This window comes from Chionomys nivalis, chromosome 14 (genome assembly GCF_950005125.1).
Source record: "Chionomys nivalis chromosome 14, mChiNiv1.1, whole genome shotgun sequence".
NCBI lineage: Eukaryota > Metazoa > Chordata > Mammalia > Rodentia > Cricetidae > Chionomys > Chionomys nivalis.
Window position 1 is genome coordinate 13,049,279 of NC_080099.1, and position 23,486 is coordinate 13,072,764.

Genomic DNA, 23,486 nt, shown 5'->3' on the forward strand with positions numbered 1-23,486 from the left:
CCATGCCCAGTTGCAGCTAGCTCAGCTAATTGGCCAGAGAGGGAAAGAAAAAAAATAGTGCAAATCTGCAAATTAATAAAACAGCCTTCAAGCAATCGCCAAAATATGTAGGAATCATGAAGTAATTAGAAGCGTGCGGATTCTGCCATGCTCCCTGCTTCCAGGCTCAGCTCAGCATCTGATCGCTTTAGGAGGCCAAGGGCTGGCAGGCCGTGGGGAGTGGAAATTCTTTCCATTGCATTTTGATCTCACCTCCCTGGGAGCCTGGGTTCTCTTGACATCTTTTCAGGGTCCTGGCTTTCCCCAAAGGACCAGCTAAACTCAAACAGGCCCCGACTGTCTGCAGCCTTGGGAGTCTGTACAGCATGTTGTCCTATAGCCTTGGTGTAAGGCTGTAAGATTTCAGGAAGTGCTTTGGGGACCCATGGTCATACTGAATCTTTTTTTTTTTCCTAAAATAATCTCATTTTACATACCAATGCTAATTCCCTGTCCTCCCCCACCTTCTCCTCCCCATCCACTCCTCAGAAAGGGTGAGACCTTCCATGGGGAGTCAACAAAGTCTGTCACATCACTTGAGACAGAATTGAGGTGCCCCCCCATATCTAGACTGAGCAAGGTAGCCCTCCATGGGGAATGGGCTCCAAAGAGCCAGTTCATGCACTAGGAATAAATACTGGTTCCACTGCTAGTGGTCCCACAAACTGCCCAAGCCACACAACTGTCACCCACATTCAGAGGGCCTAATTCTGTCTTATGTCCCCTAGCTGTCAGTCCAGAGTCAGTGAGCTCCCACTTGCTCGGGTCAGCTGTCTCTATGGGTTTCCCCATCATGGTCTTGGCCCCTTTGCTCATAAACTCGAGGAGTTCGACCCGGTGCTTAGCTGTGAATTTCTACATCTGCTTCCGGTCTTACTGAATCTTACTCTCAGCAAATATTGTTTTGGAAAATGTCTGAGAAAGAAACTGAGGCTCAGAGAACAGGAGGATAGAACCCAGCTTCAGGTTGTGATCAGTAACAGCAGCGGGGCTGGACCCAACCTGCCAACCCCCTTCCTCCTCCCCCTCGCCCTCGCCCCTTCCCGTGGCCTTTGCTGTGTCTCTCAACAGCACTAGACATTTTCATACCCCAGTTTTCCTGACTAACTGCCAATTTCAGATCTGTTTGGCCATGATGTCAAGCTCAGATAAGTAGTTCAAACACAATGTTTGTTTAATAAATTGAGGCTCTGGAACCTGTAGTTATTCGTTGATTTTTATTTTCCATCTCATTTTCTATCCAGATTGATCTGGGGAGCAGAAATGTGGGGGGAAACAGCCTAGAAAGGGATTTCAAGAGACATAAGCCTTATCATATACCTGGAGGGGGTGGGTAGGGACACTGTGAGCTAAGCCTTATCATATACCTGGAGGGGGTGGGTAGGGACACTGTGAGCTAAGCCTTATCATATACCTGGAGGGGTGTGGGTAGGGACACTGTGAGCTTAGAGTTTCATTGTTTGGGCTTTCTCAAGGGTAAGTGCTCAAGTTCACGGATACACTAGAGGGCTTTGCTTAGAACTGAGATGCAGCATACCAAGGGCTGGAGATTTAAAGAGCAGAACCCAGAGAGAATCAGGTAACGAGCTTGACGTGTGTGGCTAATTCCCAGCCGGCAGCAGAAAGCTCCTGGGAGGATGGAGTTTACACAGTTTGCAGCCAGACTGAGCAAACAAGAGCGTGATTAAGTTACACGCCTTGGCTGGCTCCATCACCAGAATAGAAACGTACATGTTCATTTAGGATGGAAAGTTCTCAACAAAGTAGTTGCTATTTCTTCCACGGACTTGTCCCCGGTCCTCAAGTCCAGCCAACACCAAAGCAACCCATGGTAGAGGGAGATTGGGGGATCAGAGGCACTCAGTGCCTGTTTACCGAGGTACAATTGCTCAGGAATCAGTGGGAATTTCAGGACCATGATAGGAATGTATCATGTGATGTGTGGTCCTGAGTTTGTGTGTGCAGGGGTGAGAGGGCATGGGTGATGACCTTGGAGCAGCAGAGTAGGATTTGAGGGCCTAGTGGCCCAGACTGATCCACAAGCTGCCCAGCTGGACGTTGGAAGGCAGAGACTTTTAACTCATGCCTGCAGGGATGCTGTGTTACAGGGAGATCTGGAGTTTCCTCCGGTCCTTACTCCTGCATTGTCTCGATTCTTGTGTTCCCCAAAGAGCAGAGAGAATTCATATGGGAGACAGGGGTAGAGTAACTAACCAGGAGTTTAATTAGAGCAAGCAAGAAAGCAAGGACACACTTTTTAGTAAAAGATCAGGCTGTGCTAAGCAACAATGGCTCTGATCCTGGCAGATGTGCGGCTCACATTTCTCTTCTGTTTCCCTTTCCTCTGTTGTCTCCTTCATCTTGGGCATGTTGTGGAATATTAGTTGAAGATGTGTTCTGTTTGTTTATGCTGTGGAACATTGGTTTAATGATGCAAAGATGTGCTGCGTTCTTTCATGTTCTATTTGTTTAACTCTGTGAAGCTGTGCTACTTTGCTTGTCTAAAACACCTGGTTGGTCTAATAAAGAGCTGAACATCCAATAGCAAGACAGGAGCAAGGATGGGCAGGGCTGGCAGGCAAAGAGCATAAATAGGAGAAATCTGGGAAGAAGGGATTGAGGAGCGAGAAAAAGGAGAGAGCAGATACCAGGGATCAGCAACCCAGCTACACAGCGAGCCGTGGACTAAGAAGTAAAGAAAGATACATAGACTAGAGAAAGATAAAGGCCCAGAGGCAAAAGGTAAATGGGATAATTTAAGGAAAAACTGGTTAGAAACAAGCCAAGCTAAGGCTGGGCATTCATGAGAAAGAATAAGCCTCTGTGATTATGTGGGAGCTGGGTGGTGGGCAAGAACAAAGAGTAAACAAACAAAAACCAACTTCCTGGGCATTTCCAGGAAAGGAGAGTTGCTTTGTTGCTTTTCTCAGAAGCCTGTTTTACCCAGAATGCAGTCTGCTAAGTAGGTGTGTAAGGTATAAGGACATTTATAGGGGTTTAGGTGCCTCTAAATTTAAAAGGGGACAAGATGGCAGTGCACTGTGGGTGCTCCTTTGACTGGCCCATCTCCAGACAGCACGGCCGTCTTCATGTCCTATTGCAGGGGTCTCAGACTGGTCTGTCTCTACTGATTGCCCCCACCTAGTGTTCTGTCTTGTCTTGAGGGGCCTATTGACCACTCCTTTCTAGACCTAACCGCCTACCTAAGAAGTTGGATATACAGAATCTGTTCCCGAGTGGTTAGAACAGGCAACAGCAGCCAGCCTCAAGTTAGGCTCCAGAGTCCCGCCTCCCGCATCTGTTTCTTACCCACCAACCGCCATATAATGACCACACCCTCCACTGTTGGACACGTTAGGCCTGTGAGTGTCGGGGACAGGCCACCAGATCACCAAGGGTGAACCTTTCAGACTTCTCTGGTTTGATGGAAGATGGAGTCAGGAGAGCCCACCCCTTAGGGCCTTCAGCCTACCTTAATCCTAGATTGCTGTTTTAGGAGGATACTGAGGTAGGGGCAGTGAAGTTGTTTCTCTCTTTGTCTAGAACAACCTCTCCCTTGTCATCCTGGGGATTCAAGGTGGGCGAGACCTCGAGCTTCCCTGCCCACAGCTGCTCTTGTTGTTCCTTTCAGCAGGCTCCATTACACAGACCCACCTGAGTCCATTACACAGACCCACCTGCTTCCAGCTCCTCTGTGGGCTCTACCTTGGGTTTTCCCATCTGTCCGTCTTTCCTGACTTTGTAGCCTCCGTGTGATTCTACTGCGGCTCCTTTATCCCTTCTGGACCAAGATGTGCAGAGGCTGCAGAATCCCCAGTGCCACGCCTGCCACTTTCCTTGCCCGCCCGAGTTTGACTTGTGTCCCCAGAGCAGCACGCCCAGCCCATCCACAGTTACTTATGGGTAGATCCAGACTGGTGAGTGCATTTGCTGGCCTGACATATGCATTGCTCAACCCAAAAGACAAACGACGCTCTCCCTTCCTTCTTTGACTCTTACTCGGACCAAGTGTCCTTGTGATTTATTTAATGCTACATTTGGGGGCTATTTTTGTTGATTTTACAGTCAGAAACAGCCCTTAAACACAGTGCTGAAGCGCTGTCAACTGTTTCTGAATGTAGGAAGGCTGCCATGGGCCTTGCCGGGAATTATGTGAGGTCAATACTGTCAGGTTCAAAGGCAACTCCGCTTCCCCAAACTCAAAAGGCAGTCCATACATGTATCCAGAAATGAGCTCACGCTGGACTAGAGGATTTCAGTGTTCCTCGGGAACTTATGAGACCAGTTTCCATCTAACAAAAGGAGTCATTTCCTTTAACCTCTGGCGGGAGGAACAAACGCTGTGGCCACAGATCAAAGTCCATGCTGGCCTCCAGGCTCCCCAGGATCTCAAGTACCTATTGTACATCTCAAAACCTCCACCATAACCTGCTAGCTTCCCACCTCCCGAGACATCCCTCCTCCTAGGTACCCATTAGGTCTCTGCTGAGAGTAAGGTTTTCCCCTCTGCCCCAGATAACCATTTTCACTATTTCTCTGCTTTATTTCTCTATTCTGTATCTCTTGCTATCTCGATATCACCACTATTCTCTTCCACTCTCTGTTTTCCTGGCCATGTCTAGCCTGCTAGCCGTGTTCCATTTACTTCTTTCTCTCTCTGCTCTGGAATCTTCCAGATGCCTCTGGCTCTTCTCTCATATCTACAATAAAAACCTTAACCATCTCGTGGAGCGGTCATATTGGTAATTTCTTTACTGCACCTCCCTGGCCTACACACACCTTCGACCTCACAATATTGAACCATCAGTGTTAATGAGAAACAGTCTGGTGCATTCAGAAAAAGGAGGAGACTTATCAAAGTGGTCTCGGGCTTTAGTGTTAGTGTGGGCAGCAGCGTGTCTCCTGTACCAGCAGTGGGTAAGCGTTCCCTAATTCATTGCTCGCTGTGACTTTATAGAACACAACCACCACAGCTAACAAGGATCAGCTATATAAATGATTTAAAAACAATGAAGCTGAGTTTCCATCCGAGTGCCGCACACATTAAAACCTGTCTGGTGTCCCAGGCTTCCTACGAGAAGAGGTCTCTGGGCTTCCTCTGCGATACTGTTTTGTGTCGGTGTTTGCATGTTTTATTTGCTACATACACACCTGGACTCTGTCTTCTGACACCCCTTGAATTATTACTTTCTAAATCGCCAGCTGGGCCGCAAGTCCTAGTAAAGCGGAGAGCTGTTGACTTACAGCTCCTTCCCAGGGAGAGGAAGGAGGAAGGCATGCAGAGCCCAAGTGTAGAGAAAGTGTTTAAATCAAATGCGCTCGCTGATGGAGTCCTAGCCCAAGAAGATGAATACCACAGAGCTCTCATCAGCAAGAAGAGCTTTGCGTGTGTGCGTGCATATGTGTGTGTTAGATAGTATCTGCATCCGAGGAAGGTTTTCATACGGCTAAGGGGAGAGAGCAGATTCCAGCTGTCCTGCAGCAGAGCCCAGCATGTGTGCTTTCCAGTCACTTCACATGCATGGCTCCAGCGCTTTGGAGGGGCTCAGCGCCCATGGACTGGACATTCCTGGGCGGCAGTGGGCTGCATAGGGTGTCTGTGGGGAACGGACGCTTGCACTTCTTTCTCTTCAGTTGGAAGACACCAACATGCTTCTTGCTGTTGTTGCTTAATTTCCAAATTATTAGATTCAGGATTTTTCTGGTTGTTAATAATCTGCATTCTAAGGTGCAATTAAGATGTCATCCTTGCCTGTCAAGACATGTTTTCTGATCTTTTCCCCTGGGTCATTTCTGCAACTCTTCTGCCTCTGGGACTTCCTCAACCTTTCCCCTCTTTCGTTTCTGTCCCTCACTTTAATCATCCACTAAGGACAGACTTTGAGTCTAGTTTGGTGATTGTCCATGGACCACGGTGCCTAGTACAGTTTCTAGTGTCTCGCAGATCTTTATGATTATTACTATGGTAATGACCTTGGTTATCTGTTGGTTGGATGGAGTAATTTAATGAAAGTCCTAACAGAGGTACAGATCTACATCTGGGTCCCTTTGTAAAGAAGACCTGGGGATGTCCATGTCACCTGTGCACCCAAATATCTTTACTCCAATGAGCAAAGATTTTGGTTTATAATATGAAAGAGGACAGAAGGAAACAGCCCCTTCTAGAATCTAGAGTTTCCTTAGAGGTATGGAGAAACCCTTTCCCTGGGAATCGTTAGTGGGGGACAATGCTAATGATCTGTCATGACCTGTTGTTTAGTAACAGTGGCTTTCTGAGAATGGATGGTTATGCCTCCACAGGCATCCCGGCCTTCGCTAAAATAGCCCGATCTTTGGACTGTCCTGTAGAAGGGTCCGATGAGGTCTTGTGTCCTGCTTCAGGAAACATAGATCTCAGAGAATGTTCTAGATATTAGCAACACTGAGGGCTGGCTTCTTGTCAGGTTCCTTCTGCTCAAAAGCTCCCCAGCCCAAGCCCCTTGGACAGGCAGCTGCCTTTTAGCCTCGCTGGAGCACCTTGGTTTTACAGCTCAGGCACCTTCAGCAGCTTCGCAGTAGGGATAAAATGAAGTTCTTTAACTCTTACTAAGGTTAGAAACCCTGTCTGATCCTCATCTATGGCCTCCTCAGAAAGATTAAGGTCAGGGCTGTGGGGACTGGATCTTACCTCTGATAACCACAGGGGAAAATGTGAATCAAGAATTTTGTTTCATACAGCCAACTCGGTAGGCTAAGGTATAAAGAAAACAGCCACATCTAGGGACCCACTGTTGAGGGCTTGTTTTTAGGCGGCGGGACATTAGGAAGAATCCGAGGGGGCGGAGCAGGAAGCAAGGTAACAGGATTGGGTGGAGGATGAGGTTCAGTGTTCATTTTTTCCAGGTCATTGCTGTTCTTAGATAGATGTGCCTTCTTCTGTGTTTTAGATACTGTTTCTCTTTCTAATTATGTTGATGAATGCCAGCACCTTACTGTCAGCCTGAGGCAGAGAAGATCAGAGTGTGTGGAACAGTGCTTGGCTCTGTTTCCCAGGAGGGTGGGGTGCTAACACCTGGCACAGGGTGTGGAGCCGTTGCCTGGGATGTGTGTTGTTTTCTGCTGTGTTCTGTTTGGCTTCTGCTCTTGAGGAAAACTGAGAGACGTGTGCTGTCAGACTGGGTCAAGGACAAGTGAGGTCCATTCTAGGAGCCAGAAACCTGACTTTGTCCCTTGTGGTGACTTGGACAAGGTAACTGGACACTGGGCGGGTGATTGGACAGACAGGGGTAGGCTTAGATTTCTTTGAAATTCCTTAGCGTTTAAGTCATGTCTTGATGAATAGCATGGGTCACACCAGCCTTCATTTGACTAATACCTCTTCTTGAGGTATCAATTCTTCTAGAGGAGGGGTTATCTATTATCCATAGTTAACTCTGCCAGATGCAGAAGAGGAATTTTTATGTATCTGGAAGGAATTCTCTGAGCCAGGCTCCACTCAGAATTAGCGAGCCAGGGAACACTCAGGGACAAGGAATTTCTAGGGATGAAGATATATTGGTTTAATATTCAAATAACATTATTCCCATTGTACCCATGTACTTGAATATTTCTGCTGTAAATTCTTAAGGCCCAAGATATGATTCATCCATGACTTCCCTTCTGTACGATTAGATGCAGTCCACATTCGGGAACCTTGCTTCTCAGCCCTGACTCCCCAGGGGAGCTTCCACTCTCCTGATGCCCTGTCAGCTCTCCAGGTCAATTAGCTGAGTCTCTCTGGATGGGAGACTTTATTTGCCCAATTCCCCAGGTGACTCCAAAGAGCAGCCCCTACTAAGCATGAGCTATTTGAGGGCGAGTGACCTGCTTTATCCACCGCTGTTTCTCCAGAGCTCCACATAGTGCTTGGTACAAGGGCGTTCTGTGTAGCCGCCAGCACCTCCTATCTCACAGATGTGAGCAACACCATACAGCACCACTGTAAACCCAGCCCAGAGCTTGGCCCTTTCCAGTTTCCTCACCTGGGTATCTGCACTCCATCCAGGAGTATGACTCGGAAACAGGAATTCCCACCTGGTCTCTACCCACTCCACCCAACTGCAACAGCCGGGTTCTTTGCTGTCCCTGGGAATTTTCCCACACTGAATGTCTCTCGTGTATATTGGTGCATTTATTTCCAGTCCCCGTCAGTGCCCCCCGAGTCGAGATGCCATCTTCAGTCACCCACACTGCTTTAACAGCTCCTGCATGGGGAGAGGCTACCAGGGTGTATCCCATAGCAACCAAGCCATTCTCTGCTCTGTGGTCAAGGCCATCCCTTCAAAATTCAAATGTGGTCCAATCATTGAAATGTTGTTCTTTCCTTTTCCCGATCCACACGACTCCATGGGCTGCTGTGTTCTGGTGTACTAGGTGCCAGGGGCTAGTCCGCAGAGTTCCCTGGTGCACTGTACAATAACCTTGAGGTTAGGCCTCCAGGGCCCTGTGACCTACAAGGCCCAGTGGTCTGGTCCACATAGCCCCATGATTTCCTACTGTACTTTCTCAGATTTAAATGCACTATACCCTCTGTCTTTGCATTCCCTCTATTAGCTTTCTTACACCTCCGAATTCTGTCTCCCTCTATCCTTGGAGCCTTTGTACACCCATTCCCCTATCTAGAATATTTCCTCCATCTTTTTATCCCTCCTTGCCTAGTTAATTGCTGGTAATCTTCATTTTACGGAACCCTGAGTTGGTGGAGCTCTCGTCTCTACGAGTGCTGTCTTCAGTCGGTAGTTCCCCTTCCATTTGGGTTGTTGGACTAATCCCCCACTGCCCACCTCACGGAAGTGCACATGCAGAGGTGGTGGCTGACTTCACTCATGGTTGTCCTAGTGCTAAACAGAGAGAACAGGGCCACCAAGTAGGTGCTCAGTAGACAGTAGCCAGCCGGACGACTCATTGTTCTTTCCTAACTGCTCCAAATTGTCCTAGCCTAGCCGCTGTATGATCAGGTAGTTCCTCCTATCTCTCTTCCCTGAATGGTTGTGGGAACATGGGGGGGGGGGGGGCTGCCTTTCCTTCCTGAGTCCCATGTGCTTTCTAGAGGCGCTGTTACTTGAAACAGTCTGCATGATATGTCTGCTTGGCTCTATTTTTAGCTTCTTCCTAAAGATCTATTAATACCTATATCCATCAGCTGCTTTTCTCTGGTAATCTTTTGATGTTTCTTCATCTCCTAGAACTTCGCCAACGCCTAGTTAGGGTTTTTGAGGTATATGTTCCCTCTTGTCTCTTTGGCCCTCAAGGGTGTTTTAATTTTTCTCATGAGAATTTTTTTCTTTTGGTTTAATTTTTATTCATCATCATGACCGTCTACGTGCATGGCGTGTGGTATGGGCACGGCTGTTGCCGTGCGCATGTGAAGTCAGAGGACAATCCCTCAGAGTCTGCTCACTCCTTCCACTTTCATGTGGGTTCCAGGAGTCGAACTCCCATCTCCGGGTTTGCAGGACAAGTGCCTTTAGCCTTGGAGCCATTTCTGCAGTTGTTCCTTCTCGGATTTTAGCTTTCCATCGCAGTTCCGGCCTCTACTCACATATTCCTGTCTGCGGTCTCCCCGTCCTCCTGGCCTGGTGTAAGTCATGATGAGGATGAGTCTCCTGGCTTCTGCGGTAGCCTCCTGGTCAGCCCGACTCCACCACTGCCTAGTCTCAAATCCGCTGGAAATCAAACCCTGCCTCTCAACATTGTTTCTCTGAACCTTCCTAAAACCATAGAAATTAATTGGACTAGACCTCAATTTCTTGCTTTCATGACCTTCTACGGCCTTCTTCTGTCTCCGAGCCTTGCTTTCCTGATCATATGTAGAATTAAAATGCTTGGGCTAGGTTGTTGAGAATTCCTCAGAAATATTAATGATAATAGGAATAATAATAGCAGTGATCAGATTGGCTGACATTTCTCAAACATCACATAGCCAAGCACCAAGTATTTCATGTATATTTTATCAGTTCACTTTGAAATTATTCATTCCCCCATTAAGCAAACAAAGCAGAGATTTCTGGCCTTTTTAAACTAGATGTTGAAACTCAAGCATAGTGAAGTTAAACCGCAGAGCTGGAGAAGCGACCCTGCCAGGATTTAAACCCAGGTACACTGTCTCTAAGCCCTCACTCTTCTTTTTAATATTTTATACACTATATGATATTATATTTTGATCATGTTCTCTCCCTTTCCAGTTCCTCCAAGATCCTTCCACTTTCCTACCCACCCAATTTTATGTTTTTCCTATCTCTCAAAAAACAAACACCGAAACAAAAACCCAATAAACACACCTGCGCACACACAAAACTCACAATAAACATGTAAAAGACCAAGACAAAAAATGCTGAAACAAAGCAAAATGATACAGAAGGTCTACAAAATTCCCACTGAGTTTGCTTTGTGTTGGTCGACCACTTCTGGGTATCGTGCCTGCCCAGAAGTGTGGCTCATATGCCCAGGAGGACTCCAGTGGACAGAACGGATTTTCCTCGACAGTTGGCACACAGCTTCTTGTTTAGGGTGAGCACTGTATCCATGTTGCCCTCTCAGTGCCGGGACCCCATCAGGCTAGAACCTGTGCAGTCTCTGTGAGTGTGTCTGTGTGTCCGTCCTGCTGTGCCTTGAAGACACTGTGTTCATGGAGTCAATCCCTCTTCTCTGTTCTTACAACCTTTCCATCTCCTCTTCCACATAGGTCCTCATGCTTGGGGAGAAGGGGTCTGATGGAGACATCCCATTTAGGACAGAGTGCTCTAAAGTCTCACTCTGCACACTGTCCAGTTGTGGGTTTCTGAGTTAATTCCCGTCTACCGCAAGCAGCTTTTCAGATGATGGCTGAGCTATGGGTATAGCAAGCAGTATGTCATGAAGAGTTATTTTATTGCTGTGCTCACTTAGCAGAATAGTTTTCTACTAGGATCCACAACCGACCTAGTCTATTCTTGGTCACTTTAACAGTGTCAGGTATAGGTTCCATCTTACGGAGTGGACCTTAAATCCAATCAGAAAGTGGTGGGTTGCCCCCATAACATTTGCGCCACTATTGTGCAAGTTTATCTTGCGCTGTTTTAGGTTGTAGGGTTGATAGCTGGGTGGTGTTTATCCTTTGGTAAAATGCAAACTACCTTCCAGTACCATGAATGTTAGTGAGTAGGGGTGAAGCCTCTAGTTGGGCAACCAGCTTGATGACTCCTAGTTTTGTAACATTTCCAAGTGTTGTTTTCAATAGGGCCTTACCATCAGTTTCTGGAGAGCAACCAGTATCCTTGGCAACAACCTTTGATACTTCCGAGTTTCCAGAGGACCATTTTGGCCGATCACTCAACAAAATGTAACCCATTCCTGGCCCTAGAGGGTTTTTTCTTTTTTAATTTATTATTATTGTTTTTTTTTTTTTTTTTTTTTTAAAAAAAGAATAAGGCACTGGAGGTTTTAGTTGGTGGCATAAGATGTCTGGTTGGGGCATTGTCTCCCCTGTTACTTTGATGGCTCCATGTAGATTCCTTTCATAGATGTATAGATTTTAGAAAGCTTCTACAGAAGTAAGTTTCCATATGGTTTTTCAAATGGTCTTTAGTGTTAGCTGTCCCCCATTCCCTCCTTTACCAGTCTCTTCCATATCCCTTGCTTTTTAATCCATCTATTCTAAATAGTTCCCTGTTATCTCTGCATAGCAATATGTTCTATTTCCCCTTCCTTGGGAGTTTCTCCTGCCCCCAGGTCCTTACTAGATCCCTAACCTTTGTGGTTCCTTGGGTTATAGCACACATATTGACAACTTAAAAGCTAACATTCACATATAAGAGAAAACATTCAGTATTTGTAGGGATTTTTTGTTGTTGTTTTGCTCTGAGGTTATGCCACTCAGCATAAATTTTTTTCTAGCTGGAGCTTGAGATAGATAATTCCCAGGTTGTTTCCTGAGAAACGACCCCACTGGTTTCCATAGTGACTGTACAAGTTTGCATGACTACCAGTAATGACTAAGTGTTGCCCTTTCTCTGTGTCCTCACCAGCATGCGCTATCATTTATGTTACTGATCTTGGGCATTCTGACTGGCCTAAGATGAAATCTCAGAGTAGTTTTAACCTGCATTTCCTTGATAGCTAAGGGTGTTTCTCAGCCATTTGTTGTATCATCTTTTGAGATCTCTTTGCTTCATTCTGTATTACACTTTTTAATTCAATTATTTGTTTTCTTGATGTTCAGTTTTTTTAGTCCTTTATATAGTCTAGATACTAACCTTCCAGCAGATGTTTAATTGGTAAAGATATCTTCCCATTCTGTAGACTGCTGCTTTATCAGAATGATGGTGTGCTCTGCCATATAGAAGCTTTTCAGTTTCATGAAGTACCATTTATTAGCTGCTTTTTGTGCCTGTGCTATTGATGTCCTGTTTAGAAAGCCTTTGTCTATGCCAGTGAGTTCAAGGCTATTCCCCCTTTCTTTCTATGAAGTTCAGGATACCTGGTCTTAAGCTGATATCTTTGATCCATTTGGAGTTGAGTTTTGGGCAGGGTGATAAATATGATCTATATTCATTCTCAGTTTTCTATTTGCAGACATCCAGTTTGACTACTTGTTGAAGGTGCTGTCTTTCCTCCCAATGTGTATTTTTTACTTTGTTGTCAAAAATCAGGTGTTCATAGGCATGTGTACTTATGCATGGGTCCTCCGTTTGATTCCATCTATCAGTGTATATGTTTGATTATGCCAGTACCACATTGTGTTTATTTTTATAGCTCTGTAATACATCTAGAAATTGGGGATGGTGATACCTCCAGCAGTTCTTTTATTAGTCAGTATTTTTTAATCTATCTTGAATTTGTATGTTTCCATATGAAGTTGAAATTGGGTTTTTAATTTCTATAAATAATTGTATTGGGATTTTGATCAGGATTGCATTGAATCTGTAGATTACTTTTGCTAGGATGACCATGTTCAGTGTTTTAATCCTATTAATCTGTGAGCATAAGAGATCTTTCCATCTTCTGATATCGTCTTCACTTTCTTTAAAATCTTAAAGTTTTTCTTATCTTTCACTTGCTTGCCTAGAGTTAACCCAAGGTGTGTGTGTGTGTTGAGGCTATTGTGAAAGGTATTTTTTCCCTTGCTTTCTTTGTCTGTCTGTCATTTTTGTGTGTTAATTTTGTATCCTGCCACTTTGTTGAAACTGTTTATCAGTTGAAGAAATATGTGTTGCTTTTTGTGCCTATTCGTAAATTTGGTCTTTTCATGGTGTCCCAGTTTTCCTGGATATTTTGTGCCCAGATCTTTTTAAAAAATTTAACATTTTCCTTGACTGGGCTACCTTGTCTTCAACACCTGAGAGTCTCTCTTTCATGCCCTGTAATCTGTTGGTGAGGCTTACCTCTGAGATTTTTTATTTGGCACCCTAAATATTCTATTTCCACTCTTATCTCAGTTTGGGTTTTCTTTAGTGATATTACTTCTTTGTTAAACTCCACTTTCATATCTTTACTGATTTTCATTAAACTGTGTTTTCACAGGCTTCATTAACTTCATTCATAGTCTCTTTAGGGCCCTTAAACATATTCATAATTGCTATTTCAATATCTTGTGTTGTGCTTCTGCTATATTGCATTGCTCACGGCCTACAGCAGTAAGGTTTCTGGCTTCTTGTAGAAGCATTTTGTCTTGGCTGTCATGTCTGTGCTTTTGTATTGGGATCTAGGTGTCTGGAGTTATGACGTTCGAGGTGTTTCTTGATGTTGATATCTAGTCTTGCCTTTGTTGGGTGGGTATTCCATTCTTTGGTTGCTGTTGCCCTCTATGGATCAGATGGTTCTGGGGTCATTGATAGAGAGGGCTTCTGTGGGTCCATGGGTAGCAGAAAGAAATGGAGATGAGCTAGGAGGGAAGGGTGATTTGAGGTCTCCAGAAAGAAATAGGGTGCCTGGGATCCACACCAATATGTGTGGAGAAAACAGAGGGGCTCCTGCAAACAGGCTGTAAAGATCACATAGAAGACAGGGAAGAGAGCAAAAAATTACCTACCTGAGTCTCCATGGCCAATAGACCCCTGGTAGAGAGTCAGTGATTGATAGAAAGGAATGGAGATGTGTCGACATTGGCTGATTGTTCATTTCCTGGCTGCCCTGACCCAAAATACTCACACAGAAACTGTATTAATTAAAATGCTGCTCAGCCTATTAGCTCAGGATTCTTACTAACTTACTCTTACATCTTAAATTAATCTATTCCTATTATTTTGTATTTTTCCACGAGGCTTGTGGTTTACTGGTAAGGTTCTGGTGCATCTATCTCCTTGGGCAGCTACATGGTGTCTCCTTGGCTCTGCCTTCTTCTTCCTTCTCTCTCTCTCTCTCTCTCTCTCTCTCTCTCTCTCTCTCTCTCTCTCTGCCTCTCTCTGCCTCTCTCTGCCTCTCTCTGCTTGGAATTCCTGCCTTGCTCTGTTCTGTGCTGCTATAGGCCCAAAGCAGCTTCTTTATTAAACAATGGTAATAAAATATATTCACATCAGAGATGGGCTAGAAGAAGCAAACCCTCACCAAAGTAACTCATTTAGAGTACAGAGACTAGGATTTCAAATCAAAGGTTAGAAGTCTAACTCTGCTCGTTAGTTTTGTGGCTACTTTTAAGTACCTGTTTTCTACAGGCAGAATGAGAAAGCCCTGTGTCAAAGTGCAGAGTCTGCTAGGACCACGATAGCAGAATGTCACAGCCTGGGCAACTGAGCAATATATTTATTTCCTCACAGCTCCACGCCATGAATGGTAGTTTCTTCCACAGCCCTAACCTTGACTTATAGGTTTCTGTCTTTCTGGATCCCCTGAGGCCCCCCCTTTATTCTGCCCATTGTTGGTAGCATTGTCTATTCTTGTAAGGACAGTTATCCTGCTGGGTTAGCATCTCACTAATGACCCCACTTTACCTTAATTATTTCTTTAAAGGTCTTATTTTCAAATATAGTCACAATCTAGGTACTTAGACAATCTACGGGTTTAGACTGAGACTTGAAAGACTCAGTTCAGTCCCTGACGAGTGGATGTTATACGGTTTTAAGAGCATCTTGGGCCCTGTCCTGCTGCCAGTTCTAACTTCATACCCATTCTTCTGTTCTTGGGCAATGGTGAGGTTTGAGGCTCTGCAGGCAACGTGTGGCTGACATAGGGTGGATTCTGTCTGTTTGGCAGCTATTTCTAGAGTGGAAAAAAAAGCCCTTATTTTAGATTGCTCATGGCATGGTTTACAGTCCTCAAGTTAACACTGGATGCCTTGAAGTCTTAGAAAAATATTATGATACATTGCAGCCCTTCAAACTTGCATGACATATTTACCTAAGGATGTTAGCTTGATTTTCAAAAACGGATTTTCCCTTCTTAGCTGGCTAAGGGAGACATCAACACTTTTAAAAAAAAATGCAACAAGCAGGTGTCTTGGGGACACCAAATGCTGCTGTGCTCCTACCCCATAGGTTTCTGTGTTCCCTGCTAGGCTTCACTTTCCCTCCTGGGACACCTTCCCAAAGTCTCAGCAGTTAGATGGAAACCATGCAGGAGTCCAGAGACCAGGAGAAGGGAGCATTGATGACCTGGTTTGCTTTAGCACAATAACCATAGAGCAGCGGCAGTGGAGACACACTGGGGGGCCTTTTCAGAGAAAGCCAGTCCTGGAAGGAAGAACCAAGAAGGCAGTGGCATATTGGCTCCATGGAGTATAAGCTGCTACCATTGCCTGGGTGCTTGCACATGCCCGCACCACACACAGCCCTTAGTACATGACCTTCACTTTCTACACTACCCTGGAAGTTGGCTTCATGGTTCCCTTTCTCCCAAATGGAAGCTGAGGCTTAGAGGTGCCTAACAGTCTACCCAGATGCTATGGCTTTAGGCGGAACCAGGACTCAAGACCCTCTGCTCATCCATGGACCACACAAGGGAGGTTGGTGCTCGGGACACAATCTGGGGATGCTGTGAAGTCTCTGGGTAGGCAGGGAGGGCAGAGCTACCTCCTCCATCTGGACGGAGTGAGTGCCTGGCCACCCAGACCTGAAATGACCCGGTTGTTCCAGAAACCCGAGGAATGGAGAAGGCAGCTCAGGCCAGCCTGTGGGTAAAAGTGAGCAGCCTTGACGGAAGGGAAGCAGTAATTCCCTGAGGGCTGCTGCCAAGCTCCATGACTGCCAATGGGAATGAACCAGAGAAACAGAAACCTTTAAACCTGAGCCAGCCTAGTTGTGTTCCAAGACAGGAATCTGTCGTCTCCCCTTTTCATACACAGTCTGTGCTCTAAGAAGACTCCTCTCTGTGGCTGTCCCTGCGGTGGCTTTGGGGGTATGGTGTTTTGTCAAGTGGGGAGTGAGGGAAAGTGAGAAGGGCTGAACTCTTCGTGATCACTTGCTCCGTCTATTACTTTTTTGAGGAAGGCTCTCACCATGTAACCCAGGCTAGCTTTGGGTCCATGATGCTCCTCCCTTAAAAGCACTGGGGCATTTGCCACCATACACAGCATTTACTAAATTTCTTATCTGACTCTGTGTGTGTGTGTGTGTGTGTCTGTCTGTCTGTCTGTCTGTCTGTCTGTCTGTTGTGTCTGTGTGTGGCCTGGAGGGGTTTTTAATGAGAAGTCCTGTTTATGACTTAAAATCACACATCACCCCCATTCCTGACCCACGAAGGCCCGATGGCATCTCTTTCCAGACAGTATCAATGTCCCCTCTATTCTCTCTCTTCTTTACCTTTTTCTCTTCTCCCTTCCTTTCTCACACCCCCTCCCCGTCTTGTTTTCTTCCTGTAGCTCTGAATCCTTGGGCAGTCAGTGCTGGCTGGCTTCTCACCGGGAGATCCGGGCTTTCTTCACGCTGTCCGCCTCTGGGATCTGGACTGGCCTCTCTGCCAGCCCTGAACCCACTTCCCATCTGTGAAGAGGTTCATAAAGATCTGTGCTCTGCAGCTCGTATGTAAAAGTGCCATGCTGTTACACAGATTAGAGTTGACCTTTGCAAATTATATGGTGTTCCTTTTAAAAACAGCGCTCATACCTTCTCAATTTCAATCATGCGTTTGATTTTTAACTGTCCTCAGTTGTTTGTGCTGCTCTTTTAGCTTAAAAAATAACTTGAGACTTTCTATGTGAAATGCTTTTTTCTTGAAAAATGAAAATTGGTATGACACCTGTCATAACCTAATCTGTTATTAGAAACATAAGGAGTTTCTCAGTAGTGTGTAGAAATAATCTAGGTAATTATTGCATAAGAATAAGGTTCAGTGTTCTCATTGGCTGATTGTGTAATTGAATGGCTAAAGGTGAGCACACTAAGTGGCATCATCCATTGTATCTGTTGCAGTGTATGTGTGTATTTTCTATGATTCTGTTACTTTAAACTGTTCAACTGTAGCATCTGTGGCCCCTTCAGATGTAACACTATACAGACATTCTTTTTCTTCGTGCAAAACAAAATATATTTGGCTCTGCAAACATAACAGTACGTCCTGAAGACCATTAGTGGTTTTAGTAAAAAACAGGAGATTTGTAATTATAATAAACAAATGGTAACCGTTGTGGAAAAAGTGCAAGTAGGATTCTAATTAATGAATTTGCTAATTGTTTCCTTCACTGTATGGCGGCTTCTGCTTGTCAGTATTATTGTATATTCAAGAAGAGGAAATTTACTTGAAGCCTCTGAGAGCCAGCCTACGCACTTAGCACCAAGTCGAAGAATTCCACCCCGGGGAATTTTAAGAAATAGGGTTTGGGTGACTGCTCAATTGATCACTCTAAATTAAACTACAAAGTACTGGCTTAGAAAAACTTGGCTGGTGTATGGGCTCTGCTGGCTTCCTGTGTCTTATTTTATATAATGACTACACAGATATACTAAGTAAAATAAAATGCTGAGAAACTGTTGAAATCTACCTAGGCAACCAAGTTTCTTCAGGAAGTAGCTGCACCCCCAGATATAAATGCAGGGCAGCACCCTAAACAGCATATGCCTGTCATTTAATTATCTTTATTTAGCAGGAGTTTAACAACACTAAGCCTGTGTGATCTGGCCTGTGTGATCTGGCTGAGCTGGGAATATGGTAGTTGGGCTCAGGCTCTATAGTGGTCCAAGCCTGGATGGTCTCTGTGGTTAATACCATCCAGGAGACCATGGGGGTCATTGGTAACCAGCCTCAAGCTTGAACCTTCATGGAGAGACTAAAGGTCTACAGTACCCAGTCACCTCACTAACTGCCTTTTCATTCTTGAGACAAGGAAGAATTGTGTTTGTGTGTGTGTACGTGTGTACATGTACGTACGTACATGTGTATATCTGGTATGGAGCCCAGGGCTTCATTCATACTGAGCAGAAGCCGTACCACCAAATCCTGCTTTAATGTTACTTATATCTTGGGAAAAGGGGAGTCTGAACCCACTCATATCCCTTCACACTTCCTGCTTTAAGCCCCCTCAATGAGCAGTTTTTAAAAGTCTGTCCCTGGATCAGCAGAACTTAGGGATGCAGATTCTCAGGTCTCACCCCAAGTCCACTGAACCAGGAGCCCCAGCAGGCCCAGCCAGGAAATGACTTTTGGGTGCAGGGTGCACAACCAAGGACCCTACCTGGGTCCTGGCTTAAGTCACAGCCGCGGACCTGGGGGAAGCTTGGGTTCAGACACGTTTAGTTTTGGTTCCTAACAGTCTCCCCTGGCTTACGAGACATGGCATGGATGGTCCTGCAGAATAACTGCTGTTCTGCCTTCTGCTGGCCTTACCACAGACAGACAGGATCCTCCTCCCACAGGCAGGGATCTCTGCCTCTGCACACTTGAGTTCCGTGTATTTGCTACTACGCCCTGCTTCTTACAAGGAAGATCAAACCTAGCCCCTCGGGCTTGCCCAGCAAGCACCTTGCTGACTGAACCATCTCCCTAGCTGCTGAATTTTTTTCCTCAATCTCCTCCCATCCCTTATTGCTCATGGCAACTCTGAAGAACGTCTCCTGCCTTCCACTTGGGCTTTAGAGAAGATGAGTGTGAGGAGGAAGGGCAATGCTGCTTTTCTCCAGAGAGGCCGGTGCTGGGGACAGAAATGGCATCTTAGCATCTCTGTCTTATTGGCCCTAACCTGGGCCTCTGTGTCGGAGGGAAGCGGTGATGGAAGCTGACAACCTCGTTCTAACTGATATCACTCCCTGCTTCAACTGACCACACTGCACTCTGGGCTCTTCCCTTTCTGAAGCCTGGAAATCTCTTGCTGTGTGATCATTTCCCCCCAGTGGCCTCCACGGCTGAGAGTTAATATTGGTCAGACCCCTGTTATTGTGTGGAGGGGGACCAATGCCCGACCAGCCACAGCCTGCACATCTGTGCCACATCTCCACCTTTGGAGCTTCTGCCCAGGAGGACTGATGCCAAGATTTGGAATTTCTGCTTATTGAAGGGGAGACCTTACTTTAGATAGCTTTCCATGTGTTATGAAGAGGGAAGAAGCAGGCGGCAGAATCTGATAGTGTTGAGTAATGGCCATGGTGGGCTGGTAACATGGTTGCCTTGGTAACAGCAACACCTGGGGATGTTGCCGGAGACAGGGGAACTACTGTCAGTTGATTTTGTAGGAGGGGCATGAAGGTGGGAGGAGGGAAGGTGGTTGCCAAATTGGAAACACTGATGGCAAAGCTATCTGGGAACAAAGTCATACTTGTCTAGGGATCAGAAGAATTCCAAACTCTTGTGACATGCAGGGAAGCAAACCTCAGGAGGAGATAAGAGTGAAAATCTGGTGCAGACTGGCGTCCTCAACCTGGATCAGATTTTGGGGAGTCTAAGGCCAGGCAGTTCTTTGTCAACATATTTAAGACAATTTGGGAAAGGGTTTCCAGGCAACCATCAGTCCAGTTCCAGGTGTATAGTAAAGGTGTGACTACGTAGAAACTCCTTTGCAAAGTACACGTGACCATGAGGGTGGGGTCTATAGCTAAAAGGCCTAGAATCTAGTGTCTGTCTGTCTGTCTAATCTATGACCAAGAGCAGAGAGGTGAGCAGGTCATGTGACATCTTCCTTTAAAATGGGTAACAGTCTAGGGAGAGAGAGTCTGGAATAATCATTCTGGGGAATTAGATGGGTGAGGTCTGCCTCTGCAGGTAGCCAAAAGGTCTGCAGGTCATTAACAAAATTCACTCTCAGTCTTCTGGGCAGACCAGCAGGTCTTTTATCTCCTCCATGGAGAAGAGGCCCCTGTGTGTTTAACATTCCTGGTTTCCTTAGTGACCTGTGGGAGCAAAGGACCTTTGTGCTCCTACAAAGCTGGGGCGTTCAGTTCACTTAGTAGCTAAGTTAGGTTCGAGTAGTTAAGTGCCAGCAGCTGCTCTGCCCCTTTGCAGGGTAAAGACTTAAGCAACTTGCTCAACCAGCCCGCCTCAGTTCTCTGTAAATGGAGATGAAACCACAGAGAGCAGGCTTGTGCAAGGAGTATCCTCAGGTCCTCCAGTGGCCTCTTTCCCCGGACTTCCCAATGCTATCAGCTCTCCTCCTGCTCAAATGACAGAAGGGCTTGATGCCTCTTCTTCAGGCTCTTTTAAAGCAGAATCAAATAGTACTGATTCAATCAGATCCACCAGCCTCTTGACCCAAGCTGGCCTCCCCCGGCCTTATTTTCCACCTATGGCTCTCAGAATCCGTCCCACCAGCCTTCGCTCTCCCTCCGACAGTCTTTACTTCTCGAGATCATGATACTGACACCCTGTCCCCAGTGCCTCCACTGCTAGCCCTGACTCACTTTGCAAGTCTTGACTTAAATGTCACTTCTTCAGGCAGTCTGCCACTATTTGCCAAAGTAATTGGTCTTGTCACCTCCGCTCTCAGCATTGTGTGGCTTCCCATCAGAAATGCATCACAGTTGCGCTCTAACCCATCTTTGTGTCTCATCGGCCTCTCCACCTCTGAACCGGAGGTTTCTTAGGGGCTAAGGACCGTGCCTGCTTTATTTGCACCTGCATCCCCGCTGCCTGAAGCATGGGGATGTTGCATAAATATTGCATGGAAATATTAAATATTAAGTAGTACTATGGGCAAGCGCTTTGGACAGTGGAAAGCTGCTTTGCAAATGTGTTTTCATTTTACTTTTATTGCTGTCTGTGGGGTTACCAAACAATAAAAGAGCTGTCTACAGAAGCTGAGATTTCTAAAAGAATTGAGCAGAAGAGTCAGTAAGGAGGGCTTCCACAGAATGGTTCGTGAACTGTGTGGTGTCTCGCGCTGGGGCTGCGCCTGAAGAAGGAAGGGAGAAAAGTCAGTCTGGGGGGAGAGTTTGTCTTCAGTCTTGGAACCAACCTGACTTCAGCATCCCGAGTTGGTTGCTATGTGACCTGATAGCCAGAGTAGAGATAAAGAGGGAGCTTCACAGGGTGGCTCTGCTCTCTAGGTCATAGTTACCAGGATTCTACCGCTAACGATCTCTTCTGATCATGGCACTCGTGTTCTGTGCTCTGGACCCACAGTCCTGTATACCCTACGACCCCTCCCTCCAGCCCCCCCAGGACCCCACCATTGGCCACTCTTCTACCTCAGCTCCTAGGCCTTGTCCTGTTGTGATCTCTAAGTCCACCCCTGCATCTGCTGCTCAGCCACCAGCTGCTCCCTCACCCTGCTCCCCTCAGGCCTCCTGCTCTTGTCCTATGCTTGTCCGTGGCTCCCCTGGCAAATCACACCTTCTGAGAGCTGCTCCTCCAGAAGTCACTGCCCTGAGCCCTTCTTCCACACACTTTCCGTTCTCGGGACCTAGCCCCAGTCCTGCCTGCATTTTCATGGAGTCTTCACCTTTTAGTGTACCAGGTGACGTACTCAGCTGGGGACCTCAGGGGCAAGTAGCCACTACACTTTTCTTGGGCTTCTCAGTCTACTGGAGGGAAACCCTGCTGAGGAGTAGAAGCCTGTGGACTGGCTGTCACAGGCGTGTGCATTGTGAACAAGAAGGAAGCCCTAATCCCGAAGGTGTCATTTCCCCTGAAAAGCACACTGACCCCAAGCACGAGTCACGCGGGTGGTGGTTCACGTTCTAGGAACGTGGTAACTAAGGACAATTGCTCTAACCTGTGAGGCCATGCCATGCAGTTCAGAGAGGTTAGGGTTGAGGGGAGCACAGATACATGTCTAAGATGGGGTTGGGGTGCTGTGACCCCTGGGGAGCTCAGGCTTGAACCTCTGTCACAGAGAGATATGCAAAAAAAAAGTTATAGCTGGAGAGTGAGAAGAACAGATGTCCTTTGGAAATGAAGCAGAAAGGAAGAGGGTACAGGGGCAGCAAAAGATGGCAGAGAGCTGCTCATTGAAGGCCCCCATTGATCCTAGTGTTCTGTTACAAGGAAGCAGAGCCGAGTGGTTCTCTACCTCACTGCAGCCATGGTGACAAGAGGTGGCATAAACAGACCCTACATTGAAAGATACCCCAGCCCTGTGGCTCCCTGGGTCACAGCCCTATGAAGGGCCACACAGCCAGGCCTTGGGCAGAGGTGGAAAGAGGTAGAATTTTAAGCTGGAGAGACCTTAGACCAGCGTTTCTGGGCCGCGACCCAATTTGACAAACCTCCATCTCCAAATGTATTTACATTAAGATTCATAACAGTAAAAAAATTGCAGTTATGAAGCAGCAACAAAAGTAATTTTATGGTTGAGGGTCACCGCCACAGGCGGAACTGTATTAAAGGGTCGCAGCATTAGCATGGTTGAAAACCACTGGTCTAGGCGCAGGCACCTTTGCTGCCCACTCAAAGGAGCAGGGGAGGTTTTCCCCTGGAGCCAAGGGAATGGGAGCCTCTATGTCTGCGCACATTGAAATCCTTGTTTACCGTTTCAGCTTCAGAACCAGAAACAATTTGTGTCGCTAGGAAAAAGAAAATTATTTTCTTAGGGGTCAAATAAACCTTGGCTCTGGAAGCAACTCTTTCAGCTGGAAGCTCACTCAAGTCTCTATCCCCTCTGCACGCTCCAGTGAGCAGACTGTACTTGCCGGAGGTAGAACATGCCCAGTTCTGGGGAGGTGACTTCTCACTATTCTATGTTACCACCATGTTACCCTGCTGCCTTCATGTTCTGGGGGCAGCTCTGGCCACAGTGCAGAAGCCCACTCCTATGCCTTCTCCGGGCTCCAAGTTGCCTGATCCCATCACGCTGGTGTTGGGATCAACTTGGAAGTAGAGGCTATACAGTCTGGGGTGGCTATAACCTTTCCCAGGCTACCCCCACCCTACCTGACTCACCTAACCTTCCTGGCATGGGGGCTCCAGATCATACCAAAACAGCAGAACCCAGCTTTGGCTAGTTTTCCAGACTTGTCAACTCCCCAAGTTCTTCACCTGGAGCAGGTAGATAGGAAGAGCTGAAGAGAATGTTCTATGTGTTGTCTTCTTGCCCACTGCTGGCCAAACTTTGCCCTGTACTAGCTGGAACAGCAGGCTCGCCCTGGGTGCCAGTC

General features: G+C 46.5%; 1 protein-coding gene across 5 annotated transcripts in view; it reads left to right on the forward strand.

The window, feature by feature from the left end:
• The window catches only part of Mapk4 (mitogen-activated protein kinase 4), a 130,125-nt gene that overhangs the window by 55,998 nt on the left and 50,641 nt on the right, over positions 1–23,486 (forward strand). The window contains exon 1 of one of the 5 annotated variants that reach the window (XM_057789232.1): positions 2,729–2,781. The exons of the other annotated variants lie outside the window; for them this stretch is intronic. The gene's annotated coding sequence lies outside the window, so the exon portion shown is untranslated. Of the gene's footprint in view, positions 1–2,728; positions 2,782–23,486 lie in introns of those variants that run through there. 5 annotated transcript variants of the gene reach the window in all.